Below are 16,926 nucleotides of genomic sequence, written 5' to 3' on the forward strand. Positions count from 1 at the left end.
GAGGGAAAGGAAAGAGGAAAAAAGAGACATATGCTCATGCTTGTGCATGAGTATATGTCTCCTTCTCTTCTGCTCATGCAGAAGCATAAGCATGAGCATATGTCTCCTTCTCTTATGCTTATGCTTATGCTTATGCATGAGCATAAGAGCATGAGCATGAAAGAGGGAAAAGAGGAGGGGAAAGAGTAGAAGAGAGAAGAAGAGGGAAAGGAAAGAGAGATTGGAAAAGGGGAAAGAGGGAAAAAAAGAGAGAAGAGGAAAATGAAAGAGGGAAAAATACATATGCTCATGCTTGTCTCCTTCTCTTATGCTCATGCATATGTCTCCTTCTCTTATGCTCATGCATAAGCATAAGCATGAGAATATCTCTCCTTCTCTTATGCTTATGCATAAGAGGAGTCTTATGCATAAGCATAAGCATATGCTCATGCCTATGCATGAGCATAAGAGCATGAGCATGAAAGAGGGAAAAGAGGAGGGGAAAGAGGAGAAGAGAGAAGAAGAGGGAAAGGAAAGAGAGATTGGAAAAGGGGAAAGAGGGAAAGAAAGAGAGAAGAAGAGGAAAATGAAAGAGAGAAAAAGAGGCATATGCTCATGCTTGTGCATGAGCATATGTCTCCTTCTCTTATGCTCATGCATAAGCATAAGCATGAGCATATGTCTCCTTATCTTATCCTTATGCTTATGCATAAGAGGAGTCTTATGCATAAGCATAAGCATATGCTCATGCTTATGCATGAGCATAAGAGCATGAGCATGAAAGAGGAAAAAGAGGAGGGGAAAGAGGAGAAGAGAGAAGAAGAGGGAAAGGAAAGAGAGATTGGAAAAGGGGAAAGAGGGAAAGAAAGAGAGAAGAAGAGAAAAAGGAAAGAGGGAAAAAGAGACATATGCTCATGCTTATGCATGAGCATATGTCTCCTTCTTTTATGCTCATGCTTATGCTTATGCTTATGCATGAGCATAAGAGCATGAGCATGAAAGAGGGAAAAGAGGGGGGGAAAGAGGAGAAGAAGAGGGAAATGAAAGAGGAAAAAAGAGGAGGAAAGAGATTGAAAGATTTAAGGAGAAGGAGAAGGAGAGGAGGGAAAGAAGAGGAGAGAAGAGGAAAGAAGAGGGAAGAGAGGGGAAGAGAGGGTTCCTACACCCATCACTGCAGCTAGCGCTTAAGGCCAATGCAAATAAAAAAAATAACAAATGGAAAAAAGAGGAAGCACTTACCTGGAATAGTAGGTCCCACTCAGTGTTTTGTAGACTAGCCCTACAAAAGGGAGGAGTCTTCTTTCTTTCTTGAAATCTCGTTTTTTGTTTCAATCCTTTGAAATCAAGCATGAAAACTCGTAATCAAGCATCAAAACTAGTAAGCAGCTTTAGCAATAGAAGGAGAAGCACTCACAAAACGAAATCTCACAAAAAACCTACCTACATTGTTCAAAGAGACTCACCTCTTCAAAAACTTCCTTTCAAGAAACCAAAGAGGGAGAAGGGTGGAAGGGGAGCACAAGAGCTAGGAGAGGGGTGAGGAGTGGAGAATAGAGTGGGAGGTCATCGGAAATAGGTGGGAGGAGAGTTGCTTTGCTTACAATAGAGATTAGAGAGTGCTAAAGAAAGCGCTGCGCATCGCGATGGGTTTCAATTTTAACCCGCAGCGTCGCTATATAGCGACGCTTTTTCATCGCTATATAGTGACACTAAAGAGTCGCTATATAGCGACCTTTAACACTAAACCCTAAACCCTAAAAGTTGCTATATAGCGACCTTTAACCCTAAAAGTCGCTATATAGCGACCCTTAACCCTAAAAGTTGCTATATAGCGACTTTTAACCCTAACTATCACTATATAGTGACACTTATATCTTACAAGTGTCAGTTCAAGGCACTTGATCTAAGAAGAGAGGGAAGGAGGTCATGGGTGGCTATTTTCTGGATCTTAATGGATTTCCTTGCATTTTGTGTTGTGACTTTAGAGGTGTGCAGATGGAAGGGACGAGTGAAAGCTTGTCAGATGATGCGCCAATGCTCAGGAGTGTAGAGTGGCTTACGGAGAGGTTGTATTCTCATTGCACTCATTGCAAGTGAGAAATATGACATCAACACTGTATTGTCATGTGTCACTTGAGGATGTATGTGGAGGAGCCCAAACCAATACCCACCGTTGGTGGTGCACATGGTGATGGATCATCGAAAAGTCATTGCTATTTGAGTTCGTGATTAATATTGCATGCGTACACGACATGAAATCTTGAGACATGATGAGGAGGGTGGTGTGCGTATACCTTCACACTACCAATGTGGATATGAAGATAGAGATCATGTGGATATATATGGAGATGCCACTACCAGTGCCGGATTGATCCAGATGGATTTAGAGAAGAAGATGAAGATCACAATATGAGCCAAGAGGAAGATGTGCATAATGACATCATATGGGAGGAAGATGGAGATCACGATATTGAGGAAGAAGATGATGATCATCAAGAATCACCCGACTTTATTGAAGAAGATGATCAAGTCTACGGTGAACGTACGATGATGATATAGGAGATCAACTCAGTATAGAGTTGGAGATAGACTTGTTTGGCATACTAGACTTGGCTCAGGATGAAGCCAAGTCTCAAACGTAGACATGAATATATGAGCTTCGAACTTGATGTACATGCTATTGTACTTTTATTCTTTCAAAGAATCATGTACATGCTCTCATATTTTTATTCTCTATGAGATCAAACATGTATGAAAATTTAAAAAAATTTGTCATTGGAAAAAACTAACTTTTAAGGCCTATATGAGTAAAAAACATCTCTGGAAAACATCGCTATAAAATAGTATCCCAGTGTTGCTATATAGCGACACTTAAAAGTCGCTATATAGTAACCTTTATAATCATCGCTATATAGCGGCGTTAATCATGACATATGGGAGTTCAAAAACCCAATCACTACTACACACGGATCCTATTGTGATGTTTAAGTACCAACGTCTAGTGCGCACGGGGCACTAATCATCGGTATGGGAAGCACGTCCCGTAAAGCATCGCTATATAGCGACTTTAAGCAAAGGTCGCTATATAGTGATAATTTCTAAAGTCGCTATATAGCGACGTTTATCAAAAATGTCACTAGGATACTATTTTATAGCAACGTTTTCTAGAGAGCTTTTTTAAATTTCATACATGTTTGACCTTTTGAGGGAATAAAAGTATGAGAGCATGTACATCAAGTCTTTGAAGCTCATATATTCATGTCCAGGTTTGAGATGAAAAAATTCAATGAAGAGCATTTACATCAACTGTTTCATCTTGAGCCAAGTCTAGCACGCCAAACAAGTCTATCTCTAACTCTATACCGAGTTGATCTCCTATATCATCATCATACTCTAGCATCGTACGTTCACCTAAAAGTGCTTGATCATCTTCTTCAATAAAGTGTGGTGATTCTTGATGATCATTGTCTTCTTCCTCAATATCGTGATCTCCATCTTCCTCCCGTGCGATGTCACTCCAAGCCTGAATCCAATCACTTGCCTTCAAATATGATGGTGGTGGATCAAACTGACCTCCACGTGTGAGATGGTTGAGCGGAAGGTATCGAGCATGACCTTCATAAACATTTTTCCTCATATGTTTGGAGTATCATGCAAGCGATTGCAAACCCAGTCCATAAAGAGGACAAGCATGGTACCCACTTGTAACAAGTCCTACACGCGTGCATGAATGTGTTAGTATAAGACATGCGTGCGAAAGAGAGTCATAAAAGCATAATCCTATATTATACTTGTAGAGATATAACACGTACCTACGCACTCTCCATATCCTGGGTAGTCATGCATGGTCCACATCAAGATACCCCTGACCAAAATATCATTGGTATGTCTAGGAGCTCTGGAAATATCAAAGACCTGCACTCCTCTCCATAATATCTGTAACTTCTCTATCAAAGGTGCCATGTACACGTCCATATTTTTTGCCTTGTACTTCCCTGGCACAAGTAGTGCAAGCATGAGGTGTCCCTTTTTTATTGTTAGCCATGGTGGGATATTGTAATTCAGCATGACTATGGGCCATGTCGACCAAGATGTCGAGCGTAATCCGAAAGGATTCACACCGTCCATGGCGAGCCCAAGATGAAAGTTACATGGCTCCCTCGCAAAGTCCGGCCACTGATTGTCTATGTGCTTCCAAGCTGCACAATCTGCGGGAATCCTCAATGTGTCATTAGTGGACCGATGAGATGCATGCCATGTCATCAACTCCGCTATGGATTTGCATCGAAACATGTGATGTATTCTTGCAATGATGGGAAAGTGTCTCAAGCTAGAAGACCTTTACCAGTATCTGCTCACCCTGCAAGTCATCTCTATATCAATGTTCCCCACACTTCGGACAACTAGCCAAATCTCAATGGTCATGATGAAAGAGAATACAATCATTACGGCAAGCATGGATGGTATCATAATCCATACCCACCATTGTTAGCATCTTTTTCGCTTCATCTCTTGATGCGGGCATGGTATTTGGTGTAGGCAACATCTTTTGGAGCAACCTAACACAATTCAAACATACATAGGATTCGAATAATGATGATTCGGTACACTAATCCATACATGATGATTCTCATAATAAACAATATCCAAATAATGAGTCAAATTAATGCAAGAGCTAACCTCATTAAGGTCGAGACACTTGTATCCAACCACCCATACTTTACTTGCAGATTCAAGATTGAGAGACAAGCACGTAGTTTAAACATCCTAGCACCCTTGTACAATTGTGTTGATTGCAACTCTCGCATTTTGACCTCAGACTCTGACATCACGTGTACATGGGATGTAGTGCCCCTAAAAATAGAGTCCATCATGTCGACCATACCCTTGTCATCATCCGGGAGACTATAGTCTTACTCAAAGTGTGAAGGTATATGCGTACCCTCGTCAACCTCCTCATCCTGTTTTAATATTTCATGTAAATATAAGATCTTGTCTCAAGGTTTCGTACCATAATGGTATCCAATATTAACCATGAACTTAAATAGCTTTAACTTACCGATAATCCATCAACACGTGCAACACCAACGGTGGGTACTAGTTCGCAGGCTCCTCCCCATACATCCGTAAGTGGCGCATGATAATATGATGTTGATGTCGTACTTCTCGCTTGCAATGAGTGCAATGACAATATAACCTCTCCATAAGCCACTTTGTGCTCCCGGGCATTGGCGCATCATCGGACGAGCTTCCACTCATCCCTTCCATCTACACTTATAAAATTTATAAAATCACAACATAAGTTGCAAGGAAATATATTAACAGTTATAAAATATCATCTATGAGGTTCTTTTTTAACTTTAAACATAAAGTTCCTGAAGCATCACTATATAGTGACGTTTTGACCTGTTTCGTCACTATATAGCGACGATTTGCTCTGTTCTGTCGCTATATAGCGACACTGTGGTTTAAAACCCAAAGCTTGCGACACGCGGCGCTTTCTTTAGCAATCTCTATTGTAAGCTACAATCTCTCCTCCCACCTATTTTCGATGACCTCCCACTCTATTCTCCACTCCTCACCACACCTCACCCCTATCGTAACACTTGCGCTCCCTCTCCACCCCTCCCTCTTTCTTTTCTTGAAAAGAAGTTTTTTAAGAAGGTGAGTCTCTTTGAACAATGTAGGTTCTTTTTTGTGAGATTTCGTTTCGTGAGTGTTGAAGGATGTTTCCCTTTGTATTGCTAAAGCTATGTGCTAGTTTTCATGCTTGATTTCAAAGGATTGAAGCCAAAAAATGAGATTTTGTGAAAGAAAGAAGACTCACCTCTTCTAGTCTTTTTTGTATTTCTCTTCCTTCGCTTTCTCCTTGTCTCCTCAATCTAATCTCTTTGAGAAATTTCTTCTTTAACTCCTCCTTCCTCTAACTAGTTATTTGAAATAGTATGTTTCCTCTCTTTTGTAGGGCTAGTCCACAAAACACCGAGTGGGACATACTATTCTAGGTAAGAAAGTGCTTCCTCTTTTTTCCTTTTGTTATTTTTGTTATTTGCATTGGCCTGTAGCTAGCGCCTTAAGTGCTAGCTGCAGTGATGGGCGTAGGAACCCTCTCTTCCCCTCTCTTCCCTCTTCTTTTCCTCTTCTCTCCTCTTCCGTCTCTTCTTTTTTCCTCTTTCTTTTCCCCTCTTTCAATCTCTTTTCCCCTCTTCTTTTTCCCCCTCTTTCAATCTCTTTTTCCCTCTTCTCTCCTCTTTTGTCTCTTCTTTTTCCTTCTTCCTTTTTCCCTCTTTCAGTCTGTTTTCCCCTCTTCTTTTTCCCCCTCTTTCAATCTCTTTTTCCCTCCTTTCCTTCTCTTCTTTTTTTCAACTTTCAATCTCTTTTCCCCTCTTCTTTTTTTTCCCTCTTTAATCTCTTTTTCCCTCCTTTCCTTCTCCTTCTCCTTCAATCTTTCATTCTCTTTCCCCCTCTTTTTTCCTCTTTCCTTTCCCTCTTCTTCTCTCTTTCCCCCCCCTTTCCCCTCTTCCAATCTCTTTCCCCTCTTTCATGCTCATGCTCTTATGCTCATGCATAAGCATAAGCATAAGCATGAGCATATGTCTCCTTCTCTTATGCTCATGCATAAGCATAAGCATAAGCATATGTCTCCTTCTCTTATGCTTATGCTAATGCTCATGCTTATGCTTATGCATGAGCATAAGAGAAGGAGACATATGCTCTTTTTCCCTCGATCACCGCCTGCTTCTTTTGGGCATCTTGATACCGCCAATCGGTATTTATTCCGCTCTTGAAGTGATGACTCATCAACCTCCTCATGGCGGCCATCACTGCTTTGCCCTTTTTGTCTTCTATTATCTCTCCGGCAAATGTGATTTGATAGGAGAGATCCCCTGATGAGTAAGGGGGACTGACGGTAGCAGAGTCTGAAGGAGTGGAAGCTACGTGACTGCTTTCGGATCGAGGAGTAGCAGTGGGAGTAGGAGAGGGAAAGGGACCTGACTGATACTGTGTCTCTTGACCAAGTGGAGACCTAAAGGAGCGTGAGTGTGCTGACTCGTCTACATCTCCTGAGTTAGCACAACATGAGCCGCCCGTCCTACTCTTCCTTCCCTTGCGGGAGACATGCGCAGGTGATGATCCCGCAGTCGAAGGGGCATGAGGGGATGGATGGGCAGTACGTCCACCCGTCGGTGTAGGGGAAGGAATTGCGGAGGTCCTCTGAGAGAGTAGAGAGAAGAATCTCGCTACCTCCTCATCACTCATCTGCGCTACAAACTCGTCGGGAGTCCCGACAAAGCCATGCACGGCTAGCAAAGGAGTTCCCCGAGGGGTAGTCACAGTGCTACATGGAAGAGGGGTTAGACCAGGGGTAGTCGCAGTGCTAAGACCGAGAGGAGTCGGACCAGGGGTAGTCCTCGGGGTAGTCGCCTGAGAGGAATCAAAGTCCTCTGGAGCATATAGATCGTGAGCTCTCCTCCTGTGAGGTTGTCCGTACTCATTGAATGAGCAACGTGATCCCATGTCTAACATAGACACAAACACGAAAACAGAAAACAAAAAACAAACATAAGCATTCTCATAGGGATAGGCATAGGCAAGAAGAAAGAAGAGGGAAAGGAAAGAAGAGGGAAAGGAAAGAGGGAAAGAAGAGGGAAAGGAAAGAGGGAAAGAAGATGGAAAGGAAAGAAAAGAATGAGAATGAGGAAATAGAGAATGAGAGAAGGGGGAAATAGAGAAGGGGAAAGAGATGAGGGAAAATAGAGAAGGAGAGAAGGCGGAAATGAGAGAAGGGGGAAATAGAGAATGAGCTTATGCGGAAATAGAGAATGAGCTTATGCTTCTCTCATTCTCTATTTCCGCATAAGCTCACGCATAAGCATGAGCTTATGCGGAAGTTAAGCATAAGCTCATGCTCATGCATGAGCATAAGCATGAGCTTATGCTTATGCTTATGCTTAAGCATAGGCATCGGAAATAGAGAAGGAGCTTAAGCAGAAATAGAGAATGAGTTTCCGCATAAGCTTCTCTCATTCTCTGTTTCCGCATAAGCTCAGGCATAAGCATGAGCTTATGCGGAAACTTGAGCATAAGCTCATGCTCATGCATGAGCATAAGCATGAGCTTATGCTTATGCTTATGCGGAAAGCATAGGCATCGGAAATAGAGAAGGAGCTTATGCAGAAATAGAGAATGAGCTTATGCTTATGCTTATGCGGAAAGCATAGGCATCGGAAATAGAGAAGGAGCTTATGCGGAAATAGAGAATGAGCTTATGCTTCTCTCATTCTCTATTTCCGCATAAGCTCACGCATAAGCATGAGCTTATGCGGAAACATGAGCATAAGCTCATGCTCACTCATGAGCATAAGCATAAGCTCATGCGGAAAAAGAGAAGGAGCTTAGGCGGAAATAGAGAATGAGTTTCCGCATAAGCTTCTCTCATTCTCTATTTCCGCATAAGCTCATGCTCATGTATGAGCATAAGCATGAGCTTATGCGGATGCTTATGTATGAGCATAAGCATAAGCTCATGCTTATGTATGAGCATACGCATAAGCTCATGCTTATGCTCATGCGGAAAAAGAGAAGGAGCTTATGCGGAAATAGAGAATGAGAGAAGCATAAGCTTCTCTCATGCTCTATTTTCGCATAAGCTCATGCATAAGCATAGCTTATGCGGAAACTTAAGCATAAGCTCATGCTTATGCTCATGCGGAAAAAGAGAAGGAGCTTATGCGGAAAAAGAGAAAGAGGAGCTTATGCGGAAAAAGAGAAGGAGAGAAGCTTATGCGGAATTTCATTCTCTATTTCTGCAGAAGCTCCTTCTCTTTTTCCGCATGAGCTTATGCTTATGCTCATGAGTGAGCATGAGCTTATGCTCATGTTTTCACATAAGCTCATGCTTATGCGTGAGCTTATGCAGAAATAGAGAATGAGAGAAGCATAAGCTTCTCTCATTCTCTATTTCCGCATAAGCTCATGCATAAGCATAGCTTATGCGGAAACTTAAGCATAAGCTCATGCTCATGCATGAGCATAAGCATGAGCTTATGCTCATGCGGAAAAAGAGAAGGAGCTTATGCATAAAAAGAGAAAGAGGAGCTTATGTGGAAAAAGAGAAGGAGAGAAGCTTATGCGGAAACTCATTCTCTATTTCCGCATAAGCTCCTTCTCTTTTTCCGCATGAGCATAAGCACGAGCTTATGCTTATGCTTATGCATAAGCATAAGCTCGTGCTTATGCTCATGCGGAAAAAGAGAAGGAGCTTATGCATAAAAAGAGAAGGAGCTTATGCAGAAATAGAGAATGAGAGAAGCATAAGCTTCTTTCATTCTCTATTTCCGCATAAGCTCACGCATAAGCATAAACTTATGGGTAAACTTAAGCATAAGCTCATGCTCATGCATGAGCATAAGCATGAGCTTATGCTTATGCTTATGCTTAAGCATAAGCTCATGCTTATGCTCATGCAGAAAAAGAGAAGGAGCTTATGCATAAAAAGAGAAGGAGGAGCTTATGTGGAAAAAGAGAAGGAGCTTATGCGAAAATAGAGAATGAGAGAAGCATAAGCTTCTCTCATTCTCTATTTTCGCATAAGCATAATCTTATGCGTAAACTTAAGCATAAGCTCATGCTCATGCATGAGCATAAGCATGAGCTTATGCTTATGCTCATGCTTAAGCATAAGCATTAATGTAAAAAGCGTCAGTATTTCCGTCGAAAAATGGCCTATGCCTTGTAGTGAAATGGAGAGCTCATTTGAAGTTAGGATCATTTTGAAATGAGAACCTCAGTATTTGAGCTTTGATAGAGAGGAGGTTTCAATCGTCTCCAATCCTTTAAAAGAGGTTAATGACAATGTTATCTTGGCCATTCTCAGGTAATGTTTGCTTATTTGTTGCTACTTCAATGAGCTAACATTTGTTTATTTATTTACAGTATAGTTATATATCCGTTTCCTAGTGCAAAATGCAAATCAATTCTATGAGCTAACATTTGTTTATTTCTTGGTGCAGTGTAGTTATTTCTCATCTTCCTAGTGCAATGCAGTGTCGTGTCTACATGCTCGATGCTCTCCTTTATTCTATTCTTAGCTCTCCTCAAAAGACTATAGAAGATGTTTGTACCTAGTTAAGCCCTTTGAATTTAGATGGGGTGCGAGTCATCCTTATGCCTTATCATGAGGCATAAGTATCAACTCTAACCTTATTTTTACTATTTCTATGGCAAGTTTGTGTAAAACAATAATCATTTTTATTCTGGTCGTGTAGCTCACATTGGAGTCTGATTGTCTGGGACCTTGAACTCAACTATTTCTTATGCGGAAAAAGAGAAGGAGCTTATGCGGAAATAGAGAATGAGAGAAGCATAAGCTTCTCTCATTCTCTATTTCCGCATAAGCTCATGCATAAGAGCAACGCTTATGCGGAAACTTAAGCATAAGCTCATGCTCATGCATGAGCATAAGCATATGCTTATGCTCATGCATAAGCATAAGCATAAGCATAAGCTCATGCTTATGCTCATGCGGAAAAAAAGAAGGAGCTTATGCGGAAATAGAGAATGAGAGAAGCATAAGCTTCTCTCATTCTCTATTTCCACATAAGCTTATGCATAAGCATAAGCTTATGCGGAAATTTAAGCATAAGCTCATGCTTATGCTCATGCGGAAAAAGAGAAGGAGCTTATGCGGAAATAGAGAATGAGAGAAGCATAAGCTTCTCTCATTCTCTATTTCCGCATAAGTTCATGCATAAGAGCAATGCTTATGCGGAAACTTAAGCATAAGCTCATGCTCATGTGGAAAAAGAGAAGGAGCTTATGCGGAAAAAGAGAAGGAGCTTATGCGAAAATAGAGAATGAGAGAAGCATAAGCTTCTCTCATTCTCTATTTCCGCATAAGCTCATGCATAAGCATAAGCTTCTCTCATTCTCTATTTCCGCATAAGCTCATGCATAAGAGCAACACTTATGCGAAAACTTAAGCATAAGCTCATGCTCATGCATGAGCATAAGCATGAGCTTATGCTTATGCTTATGCATAAGCATAAGCATAAGCATAAGCTCATGCTTATGCTCATGTGGAAAAAAAGAAGGAGCTTATGTGGAAAAAGAGAAGGAGCTTATGCGGAAATAGAGAATGAGAGAAGCATAAGCTTCTCTCATTCTCTATTTCCGCATAAGCTCATGCATAAGCATAAGCTTATGCGAAAATTTAAGCATAAGCTCATGCTCATGCGGAAAAAGAGAAGGAGCTTATGCATAAGCTCATGCTCATGCATGAGCATAAGCATGAGCTTATGCGAATGAGAGAAGGGGGAAATAGAGAAGGGGGAAAGAGAGAAGGGGGGATGAGAGAAGCATAAGCATAAGAGAATAAGAGGGAAAGGAAAGAGAGAAGGGAAAAGAGATGAGGGGGAAAGAGAGAAGGGGGAACGAGAGAATAAGAGAAGAGGGAAAAAAGAGAAGGGGGAAAAAGGAGAATAAGAGAAGGGGGAAGAAGGAAAGAGTGAGAGGGGAAGAGAGGGTTCCTACACCCATCACTGCAGCTAGCGCCTAAGGCGCTAGCTACAAGCCAATGCAAATAACAAAAATAATAAATGGAAAAAAGAGGAAGCACTTACCTAAAAAAGTATGTCCCGCTCGGTGTAGTGGACTGGCCCTACAAAAGAGAGAAAACAACCCATTTTTTCAAATAAGATGTTAGTGAAAGGAGGAGATTACAAACGCAACTTCTTGAAGGGAGAAGATTGAGGAGACAAGGAAAGGAGGAGATTGAGGAGACAAGGAGAAAGTGAAGGAAGAGAAATACAGAAAAAAGAGGTGAGTTTTCTTTCTTTCTTGAAATCTCGTTTTTTGTTTCAATCCTTTCAAAACAAGCATGAAAACTAGTTTACAGGTTTAGCAATACAAGAAGAAACACTCACAAAACTAAAGCTAACAAACAAACAACCTACATTGTTGAAACAAACTCACCTCTTGAAGAACTTTCTTTCAAGAAACCAAAGAGGGAAAAGGATAGAGAGGGAGTACAAGAGGTAGGAGAAGGGTGAGGAGTGGAAAATAGAGTGGGAGGTTGCTTGGAATAGATGGGAGGTCGTCGAAAATAGGTGGGAGGAGATTTTGGGTTGCTTACTTGAGAGATTAGGGAATGGATTGAGCAAAACGCCGCACGTTACGGCGTTTCTGGTTTTAACCCACAGTGTCGCTATATAGCGACGATTATTCGTCGCTATATAGCGATGTTTTTAATTAAAAACGTCGCTATATAGCGACGGAACAGAGCGTCGCTATATAGCGACGCTTACTGTCACTTTTTTTATATGGCCTCAAGAGAAGCTCAAACATGCTATTTTATAATTGTCAATATCTCCTCTTCATGCTCATGTTGTGATTTTATAAGTGTAGATCGAAGGGACGAGTGGAAGCTCATCCAATGATGCGCCAATGCCCGGGAGCACGAAGTGGCTTACGAAGAGGTTATACTGTCATTGCACTCATTGCAAGTGAGAAGTACGACATCAATGTCGTATTATCATGCGCCACTTGTGGATGTATGGGGAGGAGCCGGAACCAGTACCCCCCGTTGGTGTTGCACATGTTGATGGATCATCGGTAAGTCAAAGCTATTTAAGTTCGCAATCTTATTGTATACCAGGAAATAGAAGATCTTATATTTACACGAATGAGCTTATGACAGGATGAGGAGGGTGACGAGGGTACACATATACCTTCTCACTTTCAACAAGACTATAGTCTCCCGGATGACGACGAGGGTATGGTCGACATGATGGATTCCATTTTTAGGGGCACTACATCCCACGTACACATGATGTCAGAGTCTGAGGTCAAAATGCGAGAGTTGCAATCAACACAATTGTACGAGGGTGCTAGGATGTCTAAACTACGTGCTTGTCTCTCAATCTTGAATCTACAAGTACAGTATGGGTGGTCGGATACAAGTGTCTCGGCCTTAATGAGGTTAGCCCTTGCATTAATTTGACTCATTATTTGGATATTGTTTGTTTTGAGAATCATCATTTGGATAGTGTCTTTGTCATAGGTTGCTCTAGAAGATGTTGTCTGCACCAAATACCATGCCCGCATCAAGAGATGAAGCGAAAAAGATGCTAACAATGGTGGGTATGGATTATGATACCATCCATGCTTGCCGTAATGATTTTATTCTCTTTCGTTGTGAGCATGGAGATTTGGCTAGTTGTCCAAAGTGTGGGGAACAACGATATAGAGATGACTTGCAGGGTGAGCGGATACCGGTAAAGGTCTTAAGACACTTTCCCATCATTGCAAGAATACAACACATGTTTTGATGCAAATCCATAGAGGAGTTGATGACATGGCATGCATCTCATCGGTCCACTGATCACACATTGAGGATTCCCGCAGATTGTGCAGCTTGGAAGCACATAGATAATCAGTGTCTGGACTTTGCGAGGGAGCCACGCAACTTACATCTTGGGCTAGCTATGGATGGCGTGAATCCTTTCGGGTTACGCTCGACAACTTGGTCGACATGGCCCATAGTCATGGTGAATTACAATATCCCACCATGGCTAACAATAAAAAAGGGACACCTCATGCTTGCACTACTTGTGCCAGGAAAGTACAAGGCAAAAAACATGGACGTGTACATGGCACCTTTGATAGAGGAGTTACAGATATTATGGAGAGGAGTGCAGGTCTTTGATATTTCCAGAGCTCCTAGACATACCAATGATATTTTGGTCAGGGGTATCTTGATGTGGACCATGCATGACTACCCAGGATATGGAGAGTGCGCAGGTACGTGGTTGTGTCTTTACATGTACAATGAGGGATTATGCTTTTTTTACTCTCTTTTGCACGCATGTCTTGTACTAACACATTCATGCACGCGTGCAGGACTTGTTACAAGTGAGTACCATGCTTGTCCTGTTTGTGGACCGGCTCTGAAATCACTTACACGCTACTCCAAACATATGAGGAAAAATGTTTATGAAGGTCATGCTCGATACCTTCCGCTCGACCATCTCGCACGTGGAGGTCAGCTTGATCCACCACCATCATATTTGAAGGCAAGTGATTGGATTTAAGCTTGGAGGGTGAATGGAGAGGAACCTCCTCCTGGTATGAAGAGGCTATGGATCTTTCACGAGCTTCCTTTTTGGGGTCAGTTACAAATCAATCATCTCTTGGATCCCATGCATATCTTCAAGAATGTGGGGGCTACCATTTGGGCACACTTGGTTGGTTCCAAGGACTCTAGAGGAGTGCGAGAAGACTTGCGTGCTATGAATAGGATGTCTCGTTTGTGGCCCCAAGTGCATGCTTCGGGAAAAGTTGTCCTCCCGAAAGCAACGTGGATCCTCTCTACGAGGGAGGAGGCAGCGATCAAAGCAAACATTGCCTCGTTTCAAACACCGACAGGGTACATGCGTTGCTTGAAAGGAGCATTTTCAAAAGACAATAAGCTTAGTGGCCTCAAGTCCCATGATTGGCACAAGGTCTTACAGGTATTCTAAGTAGAATTAGTGTACCGATAATAGTGATGCGTTAGCGTAATTATTATTATGTTATATTGTTGACATGACTTCATTGTTGCTTTGATAGTTCATCCTTCCAATTACAATAAAAGGGTGCTTACAAGAAGATGTTAGAAATGCTATATTCAAGATCTGTGGTATTGTGAGGTATGCTTACTATCAAATCGCATTATGTATTTTCTGAATGGACATGTGAAATAGGTGGATATCTCAAATATCTTACATATGCATGGACATGTGAAATAGGTGGATATCTCAAAAAGAGATCTCTATATCGAGCATCGAGCACTTTCCCTCAAGCATTATGACAACTCAAGTCCACTTGCTTCTGCACATAGTTGATGAGGTGGCTATAGCAGGTACCGTTCATAATCGATGGATGTTTTTTCTCGAGCGGTTTATGAAAACTTTAAAGGGGTTTGTAAGAAAAAGAGCAAGACCGGAAGCAAGCATGGCAGAGGGATGGCTTGTGCAAGAGTCATCAGTATATATCACAGAGTTTCTTGCATCCACAGATCTTGATATGCCGCAAGCTTGGCACAACAAGGATGATGATCGCATCATTGGCGAGGTCCCCCAAGGAAAAGGGATTGAAAGAAAGATGAGCGAAGAGCAAATGGAGAAATTCAATAAGTTTTGTATCCTCAATAGCCCTGAGATGCAGAAGTGGATTGAGAGATATGAAGTGGCCAAAGCAGAAAGAATAAATGCAAGCACGAGATTCAGAGTAATGTACAGGCGATCACAACCATATCCACGAGATCTGGCCCTTCTCCCTACTCACATGTCACTTGATTGGCTACAACTAGCTCTACGTAAAGCCGAACGTGATGGAGAGACAATAAACAAGTGCGAGCGGGAGTTATCATCTGGATGTATGGTGCATGTAAGTTTCTTATCTCTTGACATAATTAAGTAATTATTTGTGGCAATATATGCTATAAAATAGGTGCATCTTCATTGTTTTAATGATGCTCTTTTATAGTACAAAAAGTACAGTGCATTATGGTCATATGGACGACATTTTCGTGTGGAATGCATCGATTCAAAGAGAGTCATGTATGATTGTGGAGTCATGGCTAACTTCACACAAGATAGCCGAGCAAGTGCTTCGGATACCAATCTTCTCTCCTCACAGTTGGATTATTGTGGAACCATACGCAACATCTATGAAATTGATTTCAGTTGATTTACTATTTTCATTCTTGATGTAAAATGGTTTAGAACTACTTACAACGGTCCCCATGCGACAGTGAGAAAAGATAGTAGCGGTCTCTTTGCAATAGACTCCACCAAACATTGGACCGATGAAAGTGATACTTTTGTTCTTCCCGAGCACTATGAGCAGGTGCATACTAATGATTTAATTAGTCGAAGCTTTCGTTTTCAAAGTCCATTGATATATATATAATTGACGACATTTGGCACCCATCTTCAATATAGGTGGTTTTTCATCCGGATCGTTCTGATCCAAGATGATGGTACGTGATCCAAGTTGCACCACGAAGTAAGCAAATTTTTGAAGATCGAGATGTGGATATGGAGATGCCACTACCAATGCTGGATCCAATTGATGAATCTAGCGAAGAAGATGTAGATCACCATATGAGGCAAGAGGAAGATGCGCATAATGACATCGCACAGGAGGAGGATGGAGATCACAATATTGACAAAGAAGACAACAATCATCAAGATCAATCACCACACTTAAGCTTTATTGAAGAAGATGATCAAATACTTTTAGGTGAACATACGATGCTAGAGTACGATGATGATATAGGAGATCAACTCGGTATAGAGTTGGAGATAGACTTGCTTGGTGCCTTAGACTTGGCTCAAGATGAAACAGTTGATGTAAATGCTCTTATTTGATTTTTCTCATCTCAAACTTGGACATGAATATATGAGCTTCAAAGGCTTGATGTACATGCTCTCATTTTTTTATTCTCTATGAGCTCAAACATGTATGAAAATTTTAAAAAATTTGTCATTGGAAAAACTAACTTTTAAGGCCTTTTTAAAAATGTTCGTATTCGTGTCTTGGAGTTCGCATCTCCAGAAACATTACTATTACAATAAATGGGCCCAAAAAAAAAAGGAGCCAATAGATGGCAATATCCATATAAGGTGTAGATAGGCAAAAATTGAAGCCAGTAGATAGGCAAAAACTAAAGCCAATGGGTGTGGCATGCCAAAAGAGATTTATATGAAGGTTTTTACATGACAGCTCATCTTGCAATGGGAGGAGGTTGGTGGGTGTCTTGAGCCCCTAGCAAGATATGTAGTCCATGTTGGTACCCATCTTCATCCTTTTTAATCCACCTATTTGTCCATAGCTTTACCTTGGGTGTTGACAAAGAAGCTATATGCTTCACCACATTATAGTCAATGTTACAATGAGTAAGTC

This window comes from Dipteris shenzhenensis, chromosome 1 (assembly GCF_047967505.1).
Source record: "Dipteris shenzhenensis isolate YYH24624 ecotype China chromosome 1, Dip_SZ_1.0, whole genome shotgun sequence".
Taxonomy (NCBI): domain Eukaryota; kingdom Viridiplantae; phylum Streptophyta; class Polypodiopsida; order Gleicheniales; family Dipteridaceae; genus Dipteris; species Dipteris shenzhenensis.